Below are 22,690 nucleotides of genomic sequence, written 5' to 3'. Positions count from 1 at the left end.
AAAAACAAAGAAAACCAACCCCAGATAATGAAGAAAGAATCCCTTTGAATGATCTCCACCAGCGACAGCATCAGGGATGCCATAGACTTCCAAGTTTTCCCGGGAAAGAAATCTCAGGCTCCCTCTGCGCTTGGGTCTGAGTTGTCGGAAAGTGGGTCCAAACCAAATCTCATCCTCGGGTCAGGAAAATACTCAGGAAATACCTTTGAAACCAGAGAGGCCGGGGCTTTGTTTTCTCCCTTGCCTGTTGAAGCCCAGGGGCCCCCACTCTGTAGCCCCCGTCCCCTTGTGACGACTGGGGTGACCTTCAAAGAAACAGAGGCAGCTCGGAAAGGGAGTGCCTCTTTTCCGAGGTCTCAGAGCTTATCCGGACCAAGACTTGAAATGGGACTCCTCCGGGGGCACGTGGGGGGGCTCAGTCGGTGACTCCGGATTTTGACTCAGGTCGTGATCTCACAGTTCGTGGGATCGAGCCCCGCGTCGGGCTCTGTGCTGACAGCATGGAGCCTGCTTGGGATTCTCGCTCTCCCTCTCTTTCTGTCCCCCCCGCCCCCCACGCACTAACCCTCTCTCTCTCTCTTTCAAAGTAAACAAACTTAAAACAAAAGAGAAATGGAGTCTTCCAAAATCCTGGCGTGTCTTGCCTAACACTGGCTTATATAGCACCTTCGTGAGTTGTATCAAAAGTTGCCCCCTCCCCTGTAGCTAGGATATGGCTTGGCCTGCTGATGGTGCCCCGTGGGAAGAGGAGATATCCCTTCCTCTGAGCAGATACAGCCCCATGCCAGGTCACATGGTTTGGTGTGCAGTATGTGGACTGAGTTTCGTTTTGCTCAGGCCCCCAGCTGGGAGACTTTGGGCAGTGCGCATCCTGCACAACCATACACGACAGCTTGCCGTGATCGTCTGGGAAAGTCTGCTTCCTGCGGGATGTGGGGAGCGGGGACCAGAACATTCAAGGCTATATATGGGCTGTATCTAGCCAGATGGCAGCATATGGCCAAGCCAAAAGCTGAAGCAGGATGAGAGAGAAGCTGTAGAATGGTAGTCCTCGGCCCCAGAGGGCAGTCTGCCCCCGGGCTGCAGTGGGAGGAACAGATCCAGGTGACGGAGTCAGGGCTGAGGGTGTGCAGACAGAGTGTGCCTGGCCCTGGGGAGAGGCCAGCCCCTTCGAGGTGGTACACGGGACGGGGCTGGAGACACGGCTTGTCTCTGAAGCCATGGCAATGGCCAGAAGGCTAGGATCTGGCAGGAGATGTGGGGTGATGATGTCATGACTAAACTCATTGTTTGAACCCTGTCCCTTTATCACGCTCATGCTGCCAGGGAAAGTGTGATCCAGTCTAAGGTCCGAGTCCCCCCCCGGCCCCGACCCCCTGCCTTATTCCCTAGTGTGGAGTCAGTGTGATAGCCCTGCCCGGAAGGGCAGCTGGGAGGGCTGGGAACCCCAGGGGCACAGGTCTTGGAAACAGCAGCGAGGAAATGGGGGAGGTACGGCAGGGCTCCAGGGACAGCCCAGCTGTGGGGTCCCCTGAGGCTAAAGAGCACTGGCCCCACCTGTCCCTGCCCCCCTCACACCAGGCTTCTGAGACCCACTCCTCAGTGGACCAAATGTGGCTTCGTCTCTCACTAGCTACGTGACCTCGGGTGGCTTCAGTCCCCCCGAGACGCAAGCTCCTCATCTGTAAAATGGGCCAATACCGTTCCCATCATAGGTCACCGTAGTGACCAAATGAGAAAACGCACTTTGTAAGATGCCCAGCAGAGGACACGGTCAGCAGATGCACGACAAATTATTAATATGACCATCGTCATCACCCCGGGGGCAGCAGCAGCCTCAAGCGTGTCCTACCCCTTCCTGAACCTCTGTGTCTCATCCTGCCTCTCTCTCTCTCGCTCGCTCTCATTTGCTGGTTACCCATTACCCCCCTGGGACTTCTGCTTGGCTTTCAGAAACACACAAGACTGTTGGGTAGGCAGAGAAGATACCTTTCTCCAGTGTCAAGCACCATTCCACTGGGCAGGTGGGAAGCTGATCTCGGTCGCTTCGGAATCTTGCCCTCTGCCTTCCTGTGGCCAAGTCAGTCTTTCTGGGAGCCGAGGGAGCGGACTCGGGGGCTCGGCGGTCCACAGAGGTCCCTGCTGAAGCTTTGGGGCAGACACTGCAGGCCCTTTACTCTGTTGCCCCCCCCCCTTTACCTTTCTTCAAATAATCATTATCAAATGTGAAAAAGTTCAATACATGTTTACATCTAAATGTCCTCTGGGAGGCTTTGGGGAGAGGATTTTTTTTCTCTCATCTTCCTAAAAGAGAAGAGTATCCCAACAGTTATCTCTTTCACATTGGCTCGCCCCTCCCAAGTCGCACTGGATACCGTGGTGTGACGATGTGAGGGCTGGGGCTGCTGCAGCCATCTTGCAGCCATGAGGAAAAGACCGAGCGCCTCACATAGGAGCTGACCTGGACCCCCTGACGCCCCTGAGCTGCCAAACCAATACCACTGAGAAGGCACAAGTCAAGAGAGATGAGTTCAGTCAGCTGGGCGAGACCCGTCTTCCAGGGCCGACAAGCACATATTGATGGGTGCTGGGTGCTGAGTACTGTGTTAGGCCCAGAGAGGGGACAGCGAGGCCATCGCAGTTACTTCCCGCCACCACAACATCTGTGCAGCTAAAGAACATCTTGAACTTGCAAACTCCTGTCCATAGGGCTTTCCCAGGGCTGGGCTCCAGGCTCAGAATCTTGTGGTTTGTCCCGGGACAGCTTCTTCCAGTCATTCTGACCTCCGTTTCCATTCGCGGCAAATGAGAAGAGTTGTACCCTCTCGCGGGGTTCCTCCGGGATGGGGGCTGTAAGAGCTGAACGCACTTGAACAGTTCGTTTCTGAGATGTTTACGACTTGACCACTATAATTATTAGGAAATATCACAGCCCCGGAGCCAGAAGGGCGTTGCTGGAACCCTCTTCCTAGTCACGCCTGGTCTCCCGGGAACTGGGCCCACATCCGGGACTCAGGGCCCACGTGGCCCTGGCCGGAGGGCGGGGCGGCCGCGCCCCGGGGACCCCACCTCCTCGCCCCGGAGACGCGGCGCAGAAATTAATCCTCTCCATTTGGGGCCCTTGTCTTTATTACCTATTCATCAAAAATTGCCCGGCGTTTGTGCATTTTTCATTACAAGAGTCAACATTTGCCACGTTAATAAAGCAAGGGGCTGCTTTTCTCCTCTCGGAAATAGAATATGTAACGACACGGCCCCTTTGATGTTTCTCAGCCAATACAATATGTATCTCAAGGAGGACGGAAGCCGTCCTGTTAAGGGCCAGGCTGCGGAGGCGGGCGCGGTGGTGGAGTGGGGCTGGGGAGGGGTGCGGCAGGTGTCCCTGGAGGAGGCAGGGCCGGGCAGGAGGTCGTGACGTCCGAAGGCTACGAGAGGGGGGTGTGGGGTGCCCGAACAGGGGTGCCCTGGGGTGCCCAGGGTGGCAGTGGGGGCGGGCTGCAGGGTCGCTCACGGTGTCTTGGAAGGAGGATGGTCAGGGGGAGGGAAGAAGCCCCTTCCTCTCAGGGTGGCTTGTGCGCGGTCCCCGGGACGGCGGCCGCGAGCGTGGCCTGGGGTGGGGACGCGCAGTGGGATTGTTCATCAAGAGGAGCTGCGTGTCCTGAGCAACGGTGATGCGGGGGCTGCGGGAGACGCTGGGAGAGCCGGCCTGTCCTTCCCCGTCCGGCCGGGGAAAGGCGCCCGTCACGGGCCTGGGTTATCCAAGCTGGGCTACAAATCGGGGTGGTCCTGGCAGCTGGGGCGCGAGCAGGGTGGACAGAAGCGGGCCTGGGTCTGGCTCCTCGTGGCTCCAGCCTCGCTCCCAACAGGGTTATTAAACAGCCTCCTCGTCCTCTCTCTAGAAGGTTGCTGAAACCAGTGAGGACCGTGGACAGTCAGGGTGGAAGGAAGGCACCCGACGGCTCAGAGAGAGGCAGCGGGCAAGTGAGAGCTGGATGGAGTCATTGCCTGAGGCCTCAGCTCGTCACCATGTTGAGCCTCAGTTGTCTCATCCGTAAAATGGAGCCCCTGTTGGGGCACCTGGGCGGCTCCGTCGATGGAGCATCCGACCCTTGGTGTCGGCTCAGCTCAGGATCTCACAGTTCCGTGAGTTCTAGCCGGGCGTCTGGCTGTGGCAGGGATCCTGCTTGGGATTCTCTCCCTCTGCCCCTCCCCTGTCTCTCTCCCAAAAAGTGGAGCTCCTGTTACCCACCCACCCACCCCTTACCCCCGACGCACAAGGGTCACTCGAGGTCGCGCGACACGGACACCAGGACTGCCGGCCTGCAGCTGAGCCGGGTTCCGGTGTCTGGGTGGCCGGGTGGGAGGGCAGGGCACCTTCCTGACATAGTTGCTGGGACGAGGACGGGAGCGTCTATCCACACGGTGTCCCGAGCCCTCCCAGGCCCCAGGCCCAGCCCTGCCCCCAGGGGGCTCCCTCTGTGCAGGGGAGAAAGACAAAGGGCAAATATCTATAAAGGGGTGCTGTGGATAGAGGGACCGCATATCCCCCGATTATATCTCCGGCATGGTTGCTAAAGCACCCCCTTTTACACTCAAAAGTCTTCTGGTTTGAAAGGGCAGTTCTATACTGGCCTTCACGATGACGGGAGTTAAAGACAGCGATGGGGAAAAGAGTGACCTATGGGAGCATCATTGATGGACTAGTAAGGCCGCTCAGAGGATATGATGTTTTCGTTAAGACCTGAGTGGGTTGAGCGTCCGACGGCGGCTCGGGTCACGATCTCGGGGTCCGTGAGTTCGAGCCCCGCGTCGGGCTCTGTGCTGCCAGCTCGGAGCCCGGAGCCTGCTTCGGATTCTGTGTCTCCCTCTCTCTCTCTGCCCCTCCCCTGCTTGCACTCTGTCTTTCTTTCTCAAAAATAAATCAACAGTTGAAAAAATAAAATAAAATAAAATAAAACAAAACAAAATAAAAAGACCTGAGTGGGGGAAGGAGTCAGCCATGTGACCCTCAGGTGAAGGAGCATCAGGTGAACAGCAAGGGCAAAGGCCCTGAGGCCCTCGGGCGGGACCGGATGGCGGCTACTGGAGGACCAGGAGGGCCAGTCATGTGACCGAGCAGAGGAGAGAGCGGTGTCAGAGGAGGGCCCAGGGGGGCCGGGGCCAGATCACAGAAGGCCTGGTGGGTTTAGGACGGAAAATTTCAACTTTGTTCTCTAGGTCAGAAGTCAGTGAGCTTCGTCTGTCAAAGGCCACGCGGTACATAATTTAGACCCTGCAGGCTACAAACTCGACTACTCAGCTCTGCCACTGTAGCACAAAGGTGGCCCTACACCGTGTGCAAACAAGCGGAGGAGGCTGTGCTCCGATAAAACTTTAGTTATGAGAACAGGGGGTGGGGCCAGACTTGACCGCGGGCCATAATTTGCGAGCCCTATGCTAGGTAATGGGAGGCCACGGGTGGATATCAAGCAATGGGCTGACCACGGTATGACCTGATCTGGTTTGCGTTGTTAAAGGAATCTCTCCGGTCGCGCTGGGGACGACGGGTGGCAGTGGGGCAGGAGAGACACGTGCGTGAGAACGAACGCAGAAGTCCAGGAAATTGCTGGTGGCGTCTCAGAGAGAAGTGACAGATTCTGTTTGGAAGGGACGCGTCCCACAAGGGCTCCCGTGGCGCTCTAGAAGGGCGAGACGTGGGCCAGACACAAGGCGTGATCGTCGGCTCCATCGTCTGCGTCTGCGTCTGCGTCTTCCCGCCCGTCGCCAAAGGGCTGGCTAGTCTGGAAGTCGCCAGGACCACGCAATAAGCTTTGCAGCAATCACTCCTCGGTTCAAATCTCTTACAAAGGCCCAGGCTGCAATTATAAAGCTTCATAGCTGTGCAGCATCCATAAAAGAGGTAATTTTAATATTTGGTTCGACTTCAAAGCAGTAACTTAGAATTATATATACCCCATTAAAATATAATGTTTTCCCCCCCCAAACTAATCAAATGGCTAAATCAATTGTTGGTGGATTGCCAGTGGCCTGAGGATCAATGGGAATAGAAAATGTATTCTAGATTTTCCTTGTTACATAGAGTTAGAGCGCATATTTTATTAATGTTCATCCTTTAGAGACCAGATTTGTGCATTCGCTAAAATAAACACTCCAATCTTGAGGGCTGGGGTGGCTGGAGCGGAAGGGCAGAGAACACTTCACAAGAAGGCAGCCCCTCCAGAGCCCTGGCGGGGTGATGGGAAGCGCTGGGGGGGGGGGGGGCGGACAGGCGCCAGGGAACGCCGGTCTCGCACGTGCTACTCACGTTCAGTGACTTCCGAATACGTCCTCTGTCTCCTTAGTCTCTCCCATTCGTCACATGGGGAGTTTGGGCGCGGTGGGCGAAGACGAAGAGCTTTTGTGCTAATTGAGCTCAATCAGCAGGCACTGCACGGGGAAGGAGTCTGACACCATGGCCGGGAGCGGAGGGAGGGAGTGCTGCAGTCGATTAGTAATGTCTGCCAGGAGCCAGGGCCAGGCGTCCTGCAAGCTAGCTGTTTGGGATTCTGGGCTCGTTGAATTCGAAGGTCCCCTCTGCTTCTCGCGGGTTGAGTAAGGGTCGCCGAGTCTGAGCAGAGGGTCTCGTTTAGGACCGGGAGGATCTTCTCCAGCCCCTCTGTAAAAGGTTCCTCACCTGCCCCGTGGCCAGCTTTAGCTGGACTGGAATAAGAGATTCCATGCTCCGTGTCCGACAGGCCAGTTGCCAAATCTCGGCGATGCTACTTTGCACCGAGAACTGTGGCTTCAAAGATTCATAGGCCGCGGCTGCAGCTTCACGTGAGCAGGGACTCTGCAGAAGGACAGTCTATTGAAGGGACAGACAACTACCATAAAGCAGGAGGGGGCCCCGTGTCTCCTGGAGTTTTCCATCCACGCCAGGGAGAGGCTAATCAAGAGGGTAGGACACTCCCCTTATCTCCTGAGCAGAGGCTCGCTCTTTCCTTGGCGAGCTATCTGTCACCTGCTCCTTGGCAGCTGCCCCGTTTGGCGGCCAGCAACAGCGACAGACGTCGGCAACAAAGGACTGGAATGGAAAGTTGTAGGGAAGGGCTCCTTGGGGGTGACGGGGAGGCTGGGGAAGTGGTTCCGGAAAAGGTGGCCCCAGAGTTCAGGGTACAGGGGTGGATCGGTCGCGTGGGGCCCTGCCCTCGTGGGGTTTTCCGCTCAACTTTCTGTGTCCTGGGAGAAAGACACAGAACGGCCCCCGTGCTGTCTTCTTGGCGGGGGGCCACAAGAGGACCTGATTTACAGACCCACGCAGTGGAGGAGACACAATAACCCACAGGAGGACAGGAGGAGGGGACAACGGAGGTCAGGTGGTTCAAACCAGAACGCGTCTGGTAACAGCCGCTGTGGTAACAGCCTTGCAAATGCTTCGGTCTCAGCAGCCGACCTGGGCTTCCTTCAGCCTTGACCAAGGGTCAGCCGGATCCGCTGTTTCCTGATGCAGAACCTGGGTCTCCAGCCACACCCGCTGTGCCCGCTTCCTGTGGCTCCTGTGACAAATTACCCTGAACAGGGTGGCCTCAAACAACAGAAAGTTATCTTCTCGCCGTTCTGGAGGCCAGAGGTCCAGATTTAAGACGCGGGCTTCTTCCAGAGGCACCAGGGAGGGTCCGTCCTTTGCCTCTCTTCCACCTTCTGGTGACTGTTGACATTTCTTGACTTGGGGCTGCATTGCCTCTGGGACCACATTGCCTTCTCCTCTTTGGTCTGTCTTCTTCTCTCTTGTTTGTGTCAAAGCTCACTCTGCCTTTCTCTTACACGGACACTTGCCATTGGTGTTAGGGCCCTTCCAGATCATCCAGGGGGACCGCTATCGCTCACGGTTTCGCACTTAATCATATCGACAAAGACCCCTTTCTCCAAACAGCGTCACGTTCTCAGGTTCTAGAGGCTAGGACGGGGACAGATCTCTTGGGCAGCCACCACTCAGCCCACCGCTCTTACGTCAACGTCATTCTTGCCTGTGATCTGCCTACTTCTCCCGTGACGCTGGCCGTAGAGGGCATTTCTTTTCCTTTTCCTAAAATTCTTTTTGTGCATTTTCTTTTTAGGGTACACGTGTTTTGCTTGAGTTTACAAATGTCCAGAGTTCTTATTATGTGCTGGGCATTTTTATGTGCGAGGTTGATTTTGACCCTTATAGCTCTTCGAGAAAGAGAAAGGCTCCCTATTCTACTCCCTGTGGCTTCAGAGGGTACATGAAATGGGAGGGAGCTGGGATTTGGACCCAGGCCACTCCAGCTGGCAGGCCCGTCCGCTTTCCCCGGTAACCAACTTCTGTTTGACTTAGCCCTTACGGTTTCTTTTCGGCTGTTTCTCTGGGAAATCTCCTAAGGACTGGGGAAGAGAACATGATGAGTGGCGCCTCTTGACGTCCTACCTAAAATTGTCCCTTCCTGCTACAAAACGGCCTGCCTTTGCAGGTGGAGCCAGAACGTGTAGAGTCTCTCCCTCTCGCAGTGAGTTCGAGGGCATCCCAGATTCCCCGGAAAGGTCTTTGGGGCCAACAACTGCATTTCTGGGTGGTCCGCCAGAACTGATCCGGAAAAGTGGGAGCCTGGAACTTCTATTGAAGGCTGGCCCTCCTCCCAGTCCTGAGGGGCTGAATTACATACCTCAGGTTCCCCCTCTGTGCTGCATGACTAAACTCTGTCTGTGCCTGGATTTGTGGCCCTAAGCTGTGTATTCGCTCCCTACGCAGAGTTCTCTTACCAGTCGCTGCACTTGGAGGTGGAAGCTTTGGGGTACTCTGGACCTGGGAGCCCCGTGGATGGCGAAAGCAGAAGAGGTTGAGGGTGCCAAGCCAAAAGACCTTTCCAGAACTGGAATTTGCCCAACATCGGGGCAGTGGCTTCCCTTAGAGCTTGGAACTCCATCGTGTGTGCTAATGTAGTTAAATCTTTTTGTGTTATAGATAGGGAAACTGAGGCCCAAGGAAGGGCAGAGACCTTCCCCGAACCCCACAGAACTCACCTGGCCTGGCTCCCTTCCTGGGTGCTTCCCCCAAAAGGCTGCATTGAGCAGCCGAGAGCCCAGATAGGCTGCGCAGACAGCCGAGAAAGGAGCTCACCAATTAGTCTGGGAAAGTGACAAGCACATGAAAAATGACCAAGAAAAGAAGCCTAGACGTTTCGCGAGGAAAATTACACTTCCTCACAGCCTCCAAACGTTCCCCATAAAGTATCCCGGCAAGATCTCTTTGAGAACACACGACCTGTCGGGATTCCTTCACAGGCTACATTTAAGTGTTTTCACCTGGCGAAGAGCGTTGTGTTCCCGCTTGAAAAATAAGAGAGATCAACCTAATGGCGCGAAGGAAATGCCTCCTTCGGAGAAGGGCAGGTGTGTTTGCAGGGACGCGTTCACTCCCTCGTCCGTTCTCTCGTCCATTCGTTCGACAAACATTTGCGGGGTCTGATTGCGTGCTAAGCCCTGAGGATACGACCGTGAACGAGAAACGAGAAACACGTAGCCCCAGGTCTGGGGATGGTGGTGATACTGATGGTAACAATGTTCCACTTCCATTAAAGGTGCTCTACCCTTGCCTCGCTCCTTCACTGATGACCTCATTGTGGCTTTGCACCAAGCATGTGAGGCAGGGGCACGTATTAGCCCCTTTTACGGATGGGGAAACGGAGGCACGGAGGTGTTAAGGAATGCTCCGGGGGTACTCGCTTTGAACCGGCGGAGCCAGGTTTTGACTCGGCCCCTCCGGTCCGGTGAGGAAGATGGATGCTAAACAATTTGCTTCCAAAAATAAATACATTCTTACAAACGGGGATGACTTGTCCAAAAGAGAAGCACAACTCTTTGGAGAGAACGTAAGGCCAGGACCTCTTTGCATAGGATTTTGGGGACAAAGCTTTAAGGGCGAGTGGGAGTTAGTTCAGCAAAGGGGGTGGGGAGAGGGTAGTTTGTGTTGTCTTATTTCATTTTTTAATTTAGTTTTTAAAGTTCATTTTTGAGACAGAGAGAGAGAGAGAGAGAGAGAAAGAGAGAATCCGAAGGAGGCTCCACACCATCAGTGCAGAGCCCGGTGTGGGGCTCGAACTCATGAACCGTGAGATCATGACCTGAACTGACACTTAAGTGACTGAGCCAGCCGGGTGCCCCCTGCGTTGTGACTGTTGCTGGTTTGTTTGTTTGTTTTTAAAGGCTGCTGTGCTGAAATCCTTTTTCTCCAGTAGAGTTCCACCCAGTGCCCCATATAATAACTTCGGACAGGGACAGAGCCTGCCCGAGTGAGCCCCAAGGCCCCTCCAAATCTCCTCTCCTGCCCCTCCACCCGCTGTCTCCCGTCCCCGTCCGGCGGGAACCAGAAGCCCCACGGAACCCAGCGTGGCACCTGCCAGCGTGGAGACTCACATTTCAGCCACGGGGGGGTCTGTGCCGGGAACCCCGAGCGGTGGCTCTCCGGGTGGAGGTCTGGTGACTGGTCAGCGTCACCTCTCCCCGCCTGAGCCCGGCCCCAGCTGCACCCGGTGGTGCTTTCGCCCAGGGGTGGGTAGCGCGAACAGCAAGACAGAGTTTTCGGTGCGGCGGTCGAGTCGCTGCTGCTCCCTGCTCCGTCCTAATCTGGCCCCGCTACGCGGGCTTCCCAGGTGACCCCCGGCATACCCGCTAGGCTGTGTCACTGGCCACCGGCGGACACCCTCTCTTTGCTCCCGTCTCCGAGACTTTGCTTTGACCGTCTGTTCCACCTGGAGAGCCACCCGCCTCCCCCCACGCGCCATCCCCATTCACCTCCGTCTTGCCCACCCTGACACGGCACGCAGGACTCGGCCTGACCCCCTGGCCCTGCCCGAACCCCGGAAGGCAATGCGGGGGCAACTCAACTGAGACATACACGGGGAGGGACCCACGGGGATGGAAGGAGCCCAGAGGCCGAAGGCTCCCGTTCGTTGACATGCCTCTCTCCAAGGCCGGCTCTGTGACCCTCGGCAAGTCCCCTCCCCTCTGAGAGCCACACTTTTCCCGGCTCACGGGAGGGCCCACGACTTCGACTCCGCCTTTGCTGGCGGTTCCTGGATACATGCCTGCGGCCTGTTGGGCTCTGTCGGGCAGGGGCCTCGTCTCAAATGCCCACTCCTGTGACCGCTGGACGCGCCCATCGTGGCCAAGAGCCCCTTCTCTGGAAGATTCCCTTCCCACCCCCCCACCCCCACCCCAGCCAACTTGCTAAAATCAGATGCCTCAACTTCCCCAGGATGACTGCCCTCTGCCCCAAGGCTGGCCTGGCCGTAGGCTGGCTATCAGACTCCTGGAAGCAGCTATGAGGAAAGACGGCCAGAACCCCGCCTGTGAATACTGAGTTGACAAGTGGCAAGAGAGGTTCAGGGCCAGAGTCGCCATCAGGAGGGGGTGCGGCACGAGACTAGGAGGGCACTGGTCAGGGGAGAGCCTGAGAGGAAGACCACGTGGCCCCTGAAAGAAAGTGAGGGGGCAGGAGAGCAAGGAGGCTTCCCTCCAGACCTGTCCCCGGATGTTCCCACCCTAAGGCCACTCTCGGGTTCTCAGGTCAAGCCCTCTGCCCGGGTTCCGCCACTGCCCACGTCCCCTTCGCTCCCTATCGTGTCACCACGAAAGGCCCCAGGGGCCAGAAAGGGGCTTGTCTGGGAAATAGCCACAGTTAGCTCTGAACATGGGCTGGGCACCCTTCTATAAGTCCATTCTTGGAACATTCGGTGAGGCAGATACTATATCAGTATCCCCGTTTCACAGGGGAGGAAACTGAGGCACAGAGTGCCACGTGGCTTGCCCCATACGGCAAAAGGCAAAAGAGTGCTGACTCAGGATTCAGACCGGAGTTGTCTCCAGGGAGGCTGAACTTAACCCCTATGTTGACCTATCAGCCAACTGTAATCAGCCAGAGAAAGCAACGAAAAAGAGATAGAGAGGTCGGTTCGTTCGCGAGGGGCTCAAAAATAGTCAACAGCCTGACAAGAAACGGGCAGGAGCCTCATGAAGAAGAATACAAAATTGTTCCAGGACACGAAAGGTTTGATTGATACGTACATAATGTTCCCATATGGAAAGATTTAGTGCTATAAAGTTGTCGATCTTGTCTGTCGTGGTTTAGAAATTTGAGACAACTTAAATCGTGGGGCGCCTGGGTGGCTCAGTGCATTAAGCGTCTCACTTCGGCTCAGGTCATGATCTCGCGGCCCCTGGGTTCGAGCCCCGCGTCGGGCTCTGTGCCGACAGCTCGGAGCCCGGAGCCTGTTTCGGATTCCGTGTCTCCCTCTCGCTCTGCCCCTCCCTCACTTGCGCTCTGTCTCTGTCTCTCTCTCAAAAATAAATAAATCTTAAAAACAATTTAAAACAACTTCAATCACGAGGGTATTTTTTGAGGACCCTGATAATACGATCCTAAGATGCACCTGGAAAACTTACTGGGCGAGAGGAACCAGGAAGTTTCTGAGAAAAGGAGCATCACTAAGTGGGAATTTGCTCATTACCAAGTTTGGGGACACAACAAAGCCACGGTAAAGCCATAAAACAGCATGACATGACACTGGCTTTTGAATAACAGAAAGGCACAATCTCTACAATTAAACATTTGCTACCTAATAAAGCAGGTGTTCCGTGTACGTGAAGAAAGATATATCACTTCTACCCAAATTAATTCCTAGCGGATTCAATATTTCCACGTAGCAAATGAAACTGGTGGCCTCTCAAAAAAAAAAAAAAAAAAAAAAAAGCATAACCTGAATTTAATCAAAGGGAAACATCAAACAAGTCTGAAGGAGGGCCCTTCTACGAAACGACTGGCCTGGAATCTTCTAGCTGTCAGCAGCCAAGCAGGCAGAGGGAGGAGGATGAGCTCTCGGAACCGGGGAGAAGGACCCAGGGGTGTGGGCGGAGCTTCTGTGGCGTCTGAGACAGAGGGAAGGAGAGATGTTTCAGGAGACGGTGACACCCGCTGAGGGAAACGGACCCTGGAAGAAAGGTTCTGGGAATACGGCCTGTGCCCACCAAGAGGCCCCTCCCCTGTCTCCCTCGGTTTTCGGAACCCTTCTCAAGTGACTGCTGATACATCCCTTCATGCAACAGTGGCTAAGCTCAGAAAAACATATTTGTGAAGAATTTCTAGTCGTGTCAGGAGAGACGTGGAGTATCGTGTTAAGACGAAACACTGAAGAGTGCTGACTGTGTGCCAGGCACTATCCTAAGTCCCTTTAGGTGTTTTCCCCCCACTTACCCCACGAGGCAGGTACCAATGTCCCTTTTTAAATGGGAGGAAACTGAGGCAGCGAACGAGAGGCAGAATGATCCGGCCAAAGTTACATGCTGGTATAAACAAGGGCTGGGATCTCACTACAGGCAGCTAAACCCCAGGAACCACACTCTTAGCTACCGACCTGTACCGCCCCCGTAGGAGCCTATACCATGACCAGGAACAAGATTGAAGGGGTGCTCAGAAGGTAAGATTCCAGGTATTTGGTTCCTGGATGTATGTGTCCTTTGCTGAACTTTTAGACTCTCCAGTGGTAAGTCAGCATCATTCTTACAGTTGGAAAAAGTCAATGATTAAGGGAAAACATTGTACCCACCTTTCTAGGGCATTCTACGGGAACCGGTTCTTGGCCATACTCCCCTCCGTCCTCCCTGCAAACCCACACCACAGGGGTTTGTCCTGTCTTGCCGAGGAGTTCGGTGTCGGCTGAGGGGTCGGCGGGTCAGATCCGTCTCTAGGATCCTCAGGGGAGTGTACAAGTTCAGAGAAAGTAAGTAACTTGCTAAAGTTCACGCAGCAGAGCAGGGTTTCGAGCCCAGGTCTTCTGACTCCCAGGCAAGGGCTCACATGTCGGCAACTTAGCTGCCTCTCCTTCCTTGAAAACGTTCACCTCCGCGGACCATTCCCAACATCCGGGGCTTCTATGCCTTCCTCTCTAGCATCAGTGCTTGCCTGGCACGCACATCGCGTGCCTCTCTTGGGAGCGCGATAGTCAGGTGAATATCTGCACGCCTGCGATCCAGCTGGTGTAGACAGGAGATCTCCATGCTGGGACTCGGGACCTGTTGGTGTGTCTGACATGGGCTTGCTGTGTGACCGTGACCATGAGCGAGCCACTTCACCCTGAACTTCAAAGTCCTCATGCACACAATGGGAAGCGACAAATCCTCCAAGGGTTCTCTTGGCTCTAAAGCCCTCTCAGTGATAGTACTTCCTTCCTTCCCTGAGGCGCTGAAAGGGCCTACTTCGTTCACAGAGGTGGGAGCATCTTGAAAATTCAAGAATCACACCGTGGCTAAGAGTACTGGCTTTGGAGGCCAACGATTCAAGGGTTGAAATCCCAGCCCCTACTTGGTGGACTTGGGGAAACTTTCTTAAGCTTTTCCTCGTATGTCAAAAGGGTATATAGTGAAAGCACCTCACTCGTTCTGTTGTGTATATTAAACAATTATTAATTAAAACAACGTCTGGCACCAAGAAGTGCTTAATAAATATTAGCTCTGTGCCAGGAGCCACTGTTATTATAAAAGCCTCTGTTCTTGAAGGATTTCCAGACGCGTGGGGAGACAAGAAGTGCTCTGAAGTACAGTCCGGGGACAATAAGATCGTATGGTATTCAACCTGAATTCGAGAGTGTAGTGCAGGCTGTCAGAGCTACAGGAAGCCGAGAAGTGCCCTAGAAGGGTTGGAGAGACAGAGGGAGACACAGAATCCGAAGCAGGCTCCGGGCTCCGAGCTGTCAGCCCAGAGCCCGACGCGGGGCTCGAACTCACGGACCGCGAGATCCTGCCCTGAGCCGAAGTTGGACGCTCAACCGACTGAGCCACCCAGGCGCCCCAGTATATATCTCTTTAGTGCTGGCAAGTTGTGGGTAACGTGGTCTGTGCGAGAAATACAGCTTCTGCCTGGGAATTGTGCATAAGCCAAAGGAAAAATGATCTATGCTGCATCCAGATTTCCCAAGCTGTGGGATGGCCCTACACGTGAACAAAAAGGATCCCAGAACAGTGCTACTCAAAGTGCGGTCCATGCTCCCACACCAGCTGATAAACTCTTTGTAAGAGATCTGTGATGAGACAGCTATACAGGTTGAGAGCAAAAGTTTTGAAATTCTCATAGCAATTTTACTTTGCTCTGACATCCAAATGCATGCTTGATAGACTTGTCTCATTGATCAGGGCGTAGATCAGTTCCATTACTGTTGAATTTGCATGATAAATTGCATGTGGTTCCAGCTGCATACCAGTTATGTGTCAATCCATGATGGATTGAAATTATTTAAAAATGGTCCTTTGCAACAGAGAGTTTGCAAAACACTGTTTTATAGGCAGGAAGAGAACTTTAATTTTGAGTGGGCAAATGTATCAGTCAGGGTCCACCAGGAAAACTAAAAATGCCCTACAGAGTTCAAATATAGAGAATTTAAATTTTTTAAAGGTTTATTTATTTTTGAGAGAGAGAGAGAGCAGGGAGGGGCAGAGAGAGAGGGAGACAGAAGATCCAAAGTGGGTTCCGTGCTGACAGCAGAGAGCCCAAGGCGGGGCTCAAACTCACAAACTGTGAGATAGGACCTAAGCCAAAGTTGGACGCTCAACCGACCGAGCCACCCAGGCGCCCCAAACATGGATAATTTAATAGAGGGGATTGATCACACAGAAAATGGAAGATCTGAGAAGCCAAACAAGGGATGATGATACAACCCAGACCTTGGCTACATCAGGAAGCTGCTACCACTCCTGGAGCTAAAGAGAAAACGGGGTCGTGTGTTGCAACCAAAAACAAGATTCAGGTTGTCCAGAAGGAGCAAGACCCACGGCTGGGTTTCTCACCAGGAATCAGAGCCGTGGAAGACACCTAGACACTGCCATAGATACCACAGGAGAAACTGGAGAGAGAAAGAGATACACCCTGGCTTTCTTCCTCCTTCCATCCCCCTTCGTTCTGCCAGAGCCTTCCATTGGTTGAACCCAGAAACCATTTTGCGAGGGGGCTTGGCAACGCAGAGAAGTGAATAGATCTGAGGGCAAATAAGCCAATGACTGTTATGGAGTAAGAAACTGGCCAGACAGACATGACGTCCAGTTGATTCCTTCTGACCATGCTGGTGGTGGTTGTGGATTAGGACTCCTCACCAGCCCTCTGTCCCTGGGCATTGAGAAGATCAAGTATGATGATGCTCACTCGGGACTCCTGGAGTTTGGAGGGGTGGGGCGGGGGGGATGGAATTTCTGTACCACCAGCCCCAAGGGCAGGATTAAGAAGCACGATGAAAGTCCGTTTCTCTAGATGATTTCCCCTCCAACCTCCCTCTTGTAACTTCCTAGTGGGGGGCGGGGGGGAGAACCCATGAAGGCTGTGATGTCTTCCACTTTTTAAATGGAGCTGTTAGAGCCAAAAGATGTGTGCATTGTGGAGATTTAGGAGAACTTCTTAGAAGACGGAGAAAGAATTCTAAGAAAAAGTTAAAACAAAGCAAAAAGCAAGAGGTTGGGAGAGCAGAACACTTGTAAAGAGAACCTGCCAGGCTGGGATGCGGGGAGAAAATTGATATTAATGAAACATCATGAGCGAATTAAGACAGCCAAAGTGATCTCAGATGTCTGTGGGGACTGCTCCTCTCACTGGCTTTTGGCAGAAGTTAACATGTAAAACTTCCTCATAAACAAAAGTATTTTAAGAATTTCAACTCGGAGACATTCCTGGCTAGCATCGCTCGTGCAGTTGGGAATACCTTTGATTAATTCCGGCTGGTAATTAGGCTGGAGACTGTTTTGTGCCAAGAGCTCCCAAGAGCTGCATGAAGGGCGAGGAGGGAAGTCGGGGCACCAGGGGAGAGAGCCCTCACCTCCTGCCTTCCTGCCCTGCGGTGAGCTGGATGGCTGATGAGACCAGTAAACCCCCAGACTGGCTCAGGTCATCTGTAAGACTGTCATCGAAATCACCCTGGGTGTGACTACAGAAGACACCAACTGGGGCGTCTCTTCCGGGCTCCTTTCTCGGAGACCTGCCTCTCTCTTCTCTCTCCCTTTCAGCCATATTTGAATCACAAGAGCCCAGCCCTGGGTGCAGCTGATTGGGCCAGGGGTGGTCACCTGACCAACGCTGAGCCAATCAGATTGTTTCCGCCCAGCATTTGGACCGGGCGTTTGCCGCTGCTGGTGAGTTTCTGTGTGTTACTTAGACTGCGGAAGCGTGAGCTCAGCGTGTGCCGGTTGGCCGCCTTGTACAGAGAAGCCAGTTTGCAGACAAAGAAAAGGAGGAAGATGCAGAGGAAAGAAATGATTCAAGGCCATGAAGCTGGAGAGAGAGCTTGGTCACGGGGCCCTGGCTCCTGTCCTCCGTGAGCCACCGTTCCACGGCCTCTCTTCGGGTGTTGAGAGCCGCGTCCCCAAACAGTCGACCTTTTTATCGCAACATTTTATTTTTCGTGCAACTTTGGGTGTCTGCTCTTTGCCCCCGAGACACCAGCCGTGTGAGAAAGTGTCATGGCCTAAAATGGCCTCAGTGCCTGCAGGCAAAGCTAGGCAATAATACCTTCTTAGTATTCAGTGGGTGAAGACGCTGTGTGATCTGGTGACTCCCTTAAAGCTTCCCTGACCCCAAACAGCCCCTGCCCGCCTGCCTCATGTCCCGCCATGAGACTCCTTACACTCCGTGCGGATCAACCCAGGATGCTACACGGTGAAGGGTAAAGCCCATTGTACAGGTGACATGGCCAAGACTCAGAACTTAAGTTGACGGTTGAGCGTCCAGCCTCTGGCAAAGTTCTGGGCACCAGGTGTGTAAGACCAACTTATGCCTGTGACCCAGCCGTGTCCTCCGAGGAATCCTGAAGCTATCTTGGGGAAATGACTCTCAGTGATTCACAATATTGGCTGCAACTTAGAATTACTTGGATGCTTGGGCCACATTCCAGACCAACTGAAACATAGGCTCTGGGTTTGGGACTTGGGCATCATTATTTTTCAAAAGTTCCCAAGATTCTAAGATTCAGTCAGGGTTGCAGAGCTACTGAGCCGGGCCAGTTACTTTTTGGAAAAAAAGGACAGATTAATCGAACTACGAAGCTGGATCTTCATTTGTTGAAGCCCCCAAGTGCCCTACCTAGCATGGGTGGGGCAGAGAGAGGGAGGAAAGGGGTTGACTGGGACAGAATGGAGTTCAGAGGCTGCCTTGTGCCCCCTCACTGAGGTCAAACCAGCTTGGACTGCCTGAAGTTCGCCGGTCATGATACGTCATTAATTTGGACGCGAGGTGAGAATTTCCGAATGTTCTCAAGCCGGGAGGAGATGACTTTGTTCAATGGAGGAAAGATGGAATTTCCTCCCCTTCGGCCTGCTGAAGGAACCGGCCCTATAGACACGCACACACAGCGACGGCTTTGCTGATCATACATGGGGTTTTAGTTAGTCATTAAAGTAGGTCCTTGGGGACCACTAGTTGCCAAACACTATTCCTGGCATATGGTAGAGACTCAATAAATATTTGTTGAATGGATGAATCAATGAACATATTGTCACTGTAGAAGTCACCACATGCTCTTGGGATTATAGAAGGTTTGGAAAGAAATGTAATACTTTGAGGTCCAAACAAAACTGAGTTGACCTGCCTCCATCTGGAACCTGGGGAGGGGGGAATCATAGGCCAGAAATTCCAGATTTGGGGCCCGGTGATTTCCGCTGGTTTGGCTTTCAAGGTTCCCAAGCTCCACACTGTTCCCTCTGCATACTCCAAGGCTGGCTGCAGCCCGGCTCAACCTTGACCAATAATCGAGGGGAGCCTGGTGAGGCGTGTGTCCCTCACCGACTCCTCCTCTGGGCGTCACCCCGCGTGAGGAGACGCTTCGGGAGCGCGGGGCATCTCAGACTTGCCAGCCAAAACACCGGCAAGGGCAGAGAAGCATGACCTCACTCTCTCCGTGATTTAGGGGCACTCCCCAAAGCAAACAATGGCAGCAGGGCTGCTGGGGACTCAACTAGATTGTGTCTCCCCCACATTCCTCTGTGGAAGCCCGAACCTCCGATGTGACTGTGTTCAGGGCCTCTAAGGATGTAAAGTTAACTGAGGTCGTAGGACGGTGCCCTGATCTTTTAGGATTCGCGTCCTCGAAAAAAGAGGCACAGAGAGTTGTCTCACACTCAGAGGAAAGGCTGTGTAAGGACAAAGCTAAAAGGACCAGGCTGTCTCTAAAGTTTCTTAAACTTGTTTTTTAATTAACTGATTTATTTTGAGAGAGAGAGAGAGAGAGAGCAGGGGAGGGGCAGAGAGAGAGGGAAATGTGGAGCCTGACGTGGGGCTCGAACGCACCAACTGGGAGATCATGACTTGAGCCAAAACCAAGAGTCAGGCACTCAACTGACTGAGCCACCCAGGCTCCTCTCTTGAACTACTCCTTTTTAAAAGCAGGCTTCACGCCCAACACAGGGCTTGAACTCACGACCCCGAGATCAAGACCTGAGCTGAGAAAAAGGTTGGACCCTCAACCAACAGAGCCACCCGGGTGCCCCAAAGTTTCTTGAACTAGTTTTACAAAATTGATTCTGGTGTAATTCACTTGACGATAAAGTCTTTGTCCTGACATTTAAAACAGTTGTAATTTAAAACAACATTTTTCCTGAAGTTTCGCCCCATCTCATCTGCCGTTATCTTTTCAGGTGCGCGTGCCCACTCTGCAAAGCAGACCACGAGCGCTGAGCGGGGCTGAGGCCAGAACAGGGAGGGTGCCGTGCCCCAGGCTGGGAGAAGTGTTTGCCTGAACTGGGGGTGATTACCCCCAAGAGGACGGGGCAAGTGGACAGGCATGACAGCCACCTTCAGCTGCCGGAAGAGGAAATGGAGACGTGAATCAAACCAGGACCTTCCATCTTGAGAAACACCGAGTCTCCTTTCAATAAATATAAAAACCTCGACTGTCCTGGGGGTTCTGGTGCCTCTCCCTTGAGCCGGCACACGTGTGAGTCTGTCCTCTGGGTATCCTATCAGCCAAGGCTTCGTCGTACTCTTATTCGTCTTCTGGGAAAATAGGATTTATTTTTCAGCTTTCCTTTTTAACAATTATAACTTCAATTGGGTGTTTTCAAACCATTTACGCCCCTGGCACCCTCTCTACTCTGGAGGTTCTGATAGCCTCACCCAACCTGCTTCTTGACCTCCTCACTGAGTTTTATTGTTGTAAGGATGCAGCTCCACAAAGCAGAATTCAGCCAATGGGGTGGGTTTCAGCATAGAAGAGACGACATCCTAAAAGTTAGAGCCATCCTTGGGGCGCCTGGCTGGCTCGGTCGGTTAAGCATCCAACTCGTGATGTCGGCTCAGGTCATAACCTCACGGTTCATGTCAAGGCGGAGCCTGCTTGGGATTCTGCTTGTCTCCTCTCCCTGCCCCTCCCCTGCTCACACGTGTGCTCTCTCTCTCTCAAAATAAATAAGCTTAAAAAAAAAAAAGTTGAAAAAAATAATAAATGAGCCATCCAGCCATGGAATGAATTGATGTGGGAGATAGTGAGCCCTCTGTGGTTGGGGGTGTGTAAGGAGAGGCCGAATAACTACTTGTGACCAGAGCGACATTTGAATGCTCTGATTTCCAATTTTGATTTGGGGCTTCAAGAACAGAGACATATGGCACAGAAACCCCAGGTCTCTGGTAGAACAGCCATGCCTGGTAGATGAGACATTTCAGTATTTTATTTTATTTTATTTTATTTTATTTATTTATTTTATTGTATTATTGTATTATTTTATTTTATTTTATTTTATTTATTTTATTTTATTATTTTATTTTATTTATTTTATTATTTTATTTTATTTTATTTGTTTTATTTTATTTATTTTATTATTTTATTTTATTTATTTTATTTTATTTATTTTATTTTATTTATTTTATTTTATTTATTTTATTTTATTTATTTTATTATTTTACTTTATTTTATTTTATTTATTTATTTTATTTTATTTATTTTATTTATTTTATTTTATTATTTTATTTTATTTTATTTTATTATTTTATTTTATTTTATTTATTTTATTTTATTTTATTTTATTTTATGAGAGTGAGAGAGAGAAAGAGAGAGAAAGGGAGACCAAGCAGGGGAGGGGCAGAGAGAGCTGGAGACACAGAATCCGCAACAGACTCCAGGCTCTGAGCCATCAGTACAGAGCCTGACGTAGGGCTCGAACTCACAAGCTGTGAGATCACGACCTGAGCTGAATTCGGATGCTTAACCGACCGAGCCACCCAGGCGCCCAACATTTCAGTGTTTTAAAGACGTTTTCCATACTTTAAAAGAGGACCCACTCACCTCCAATTTCTTGACATCGCTAATTCTTTCCCCCACCCGATTTGGGGAATTGAGCCCAATTTTGCCTGAGCAATGGAGAGCCTCTGGGGCAGAGACAAAGGGGTGTGGGGTCGCCAAAGGTGCAGGTGGAGAAGGTGACAGTGCTCTACCCGGGTGACATGTGAAAAGGCCACAGGGAGTTCTCTTTGTCACTCTGGCCTTTCTAGGCCATTCGTTACACGCCCGGAGGTCTCAGTGCCCTGGCGGGAAATGAGAGACTAGCCGGCTGTCATCCCCACCTTATACATCCTGAAAAGTGCTGGTTCACCCATCCAGCCTCACTCTCCTGCTCTAGGCCTGAGGTGGCCCACAGGCTAATCTCAACGTATTTGGGTTGACCAGGAGGCTATTGCTATTTTTATCTTGTGATCCTTCCCCTACTAAACAATGCGGGAGATTTCACGTAAGAAATGCAGATCTCCAGGGTCTCTGTCAAACTCCGGTCTGGGAGGCTGAGCTTGCCTCCCGCCAGGGCCCCGTCCACCTCCCTTTGTCACCAGCTCTCCCTTTGTCTTAGTTCGGCTTCCCCCCAAAGCAGGTCCTGACACCAGGATGGGAGAGCCAGTAGTTTACTGGAGAAGTGAGCCTGGGACACGTGTGGGTGGGGATGTGGGATGCGGGGGGCTGGGGGCAGGGGGGGATGAAAGCCGACCAAGTCACTACTGTGCGCAGCTAGAGTTTAATCCTGCCGCGGTCCCTGTGAGAGTCAGCGCAGGGCATGCCTCAGTTTCCCTCCTGCAAGGAGAGGAAGGTACAGTCTCGGGTGCAGGCTGCTGGAGCGTGGAGAGATCCAGGGGCCAGAGAAAGCCCTGAGGCAAAGAGAGCCTGATCGTAGCAGCAGGAAGGGTGGGGGTGCACCAACAGGGTGAGGCCTGCCCCAGGAGCGGGGCGCGAGGGACTTCCGCTATGCCTTTGTGACATGTCCGGCTTCGCCACCTCTGTTCTAACCCTTTTGGTCCAGCCCTGACCCAAGAGGAGATCGCCTGTCATCCTAGTCCTTGTCCGACTCGATGGCTTTTCTGTGCTGTGTTAGCATGACAGCATATGTGTGGGCTTGAGGGGCCGTGGACTGAGGCAAGGCGCCCACTGTCCCACGGAAGGAACAGCGCCCGCCTTGTATCGCCTTGTTCTCTCTCCCAAATCCTGCTTGTGGCCGACCTTCTCCAGGGGGCTGACGACAGGGCCCGAGCTCCGGGTCCTCTCTTTCCTCCTTGCTATCCGGCCGGTCTGGCTCCTTCCTCCCAGAACATTTCGATCCTTCAAGTTCTCCGTTCCTTTGTTCGATGTAACATTAACCAGCTACCCGGTTTCCGTGGTGAGGTGCGGGGGGATTAATTGGAGGGAAGAGACGA

This window comes from Prionailurus bengalensis, chromosome E2 (genome assembly GCF_016509475.1).
Source record: "Prionailurus bengalensis isolate Pbe53 chromosome E2, Fcat_Pben_1.1_paternal_pri, whole genome shotgun sequence".
Taxonomy (NCBI): Eukaryota; Metazoa; Chordata; class Mammalia; order Carnivora; family Felidae; genus Prionailurus; species Prionailurus bengalensis.
Note: the sequence above shows the minus strand (reverse complement) of the source record.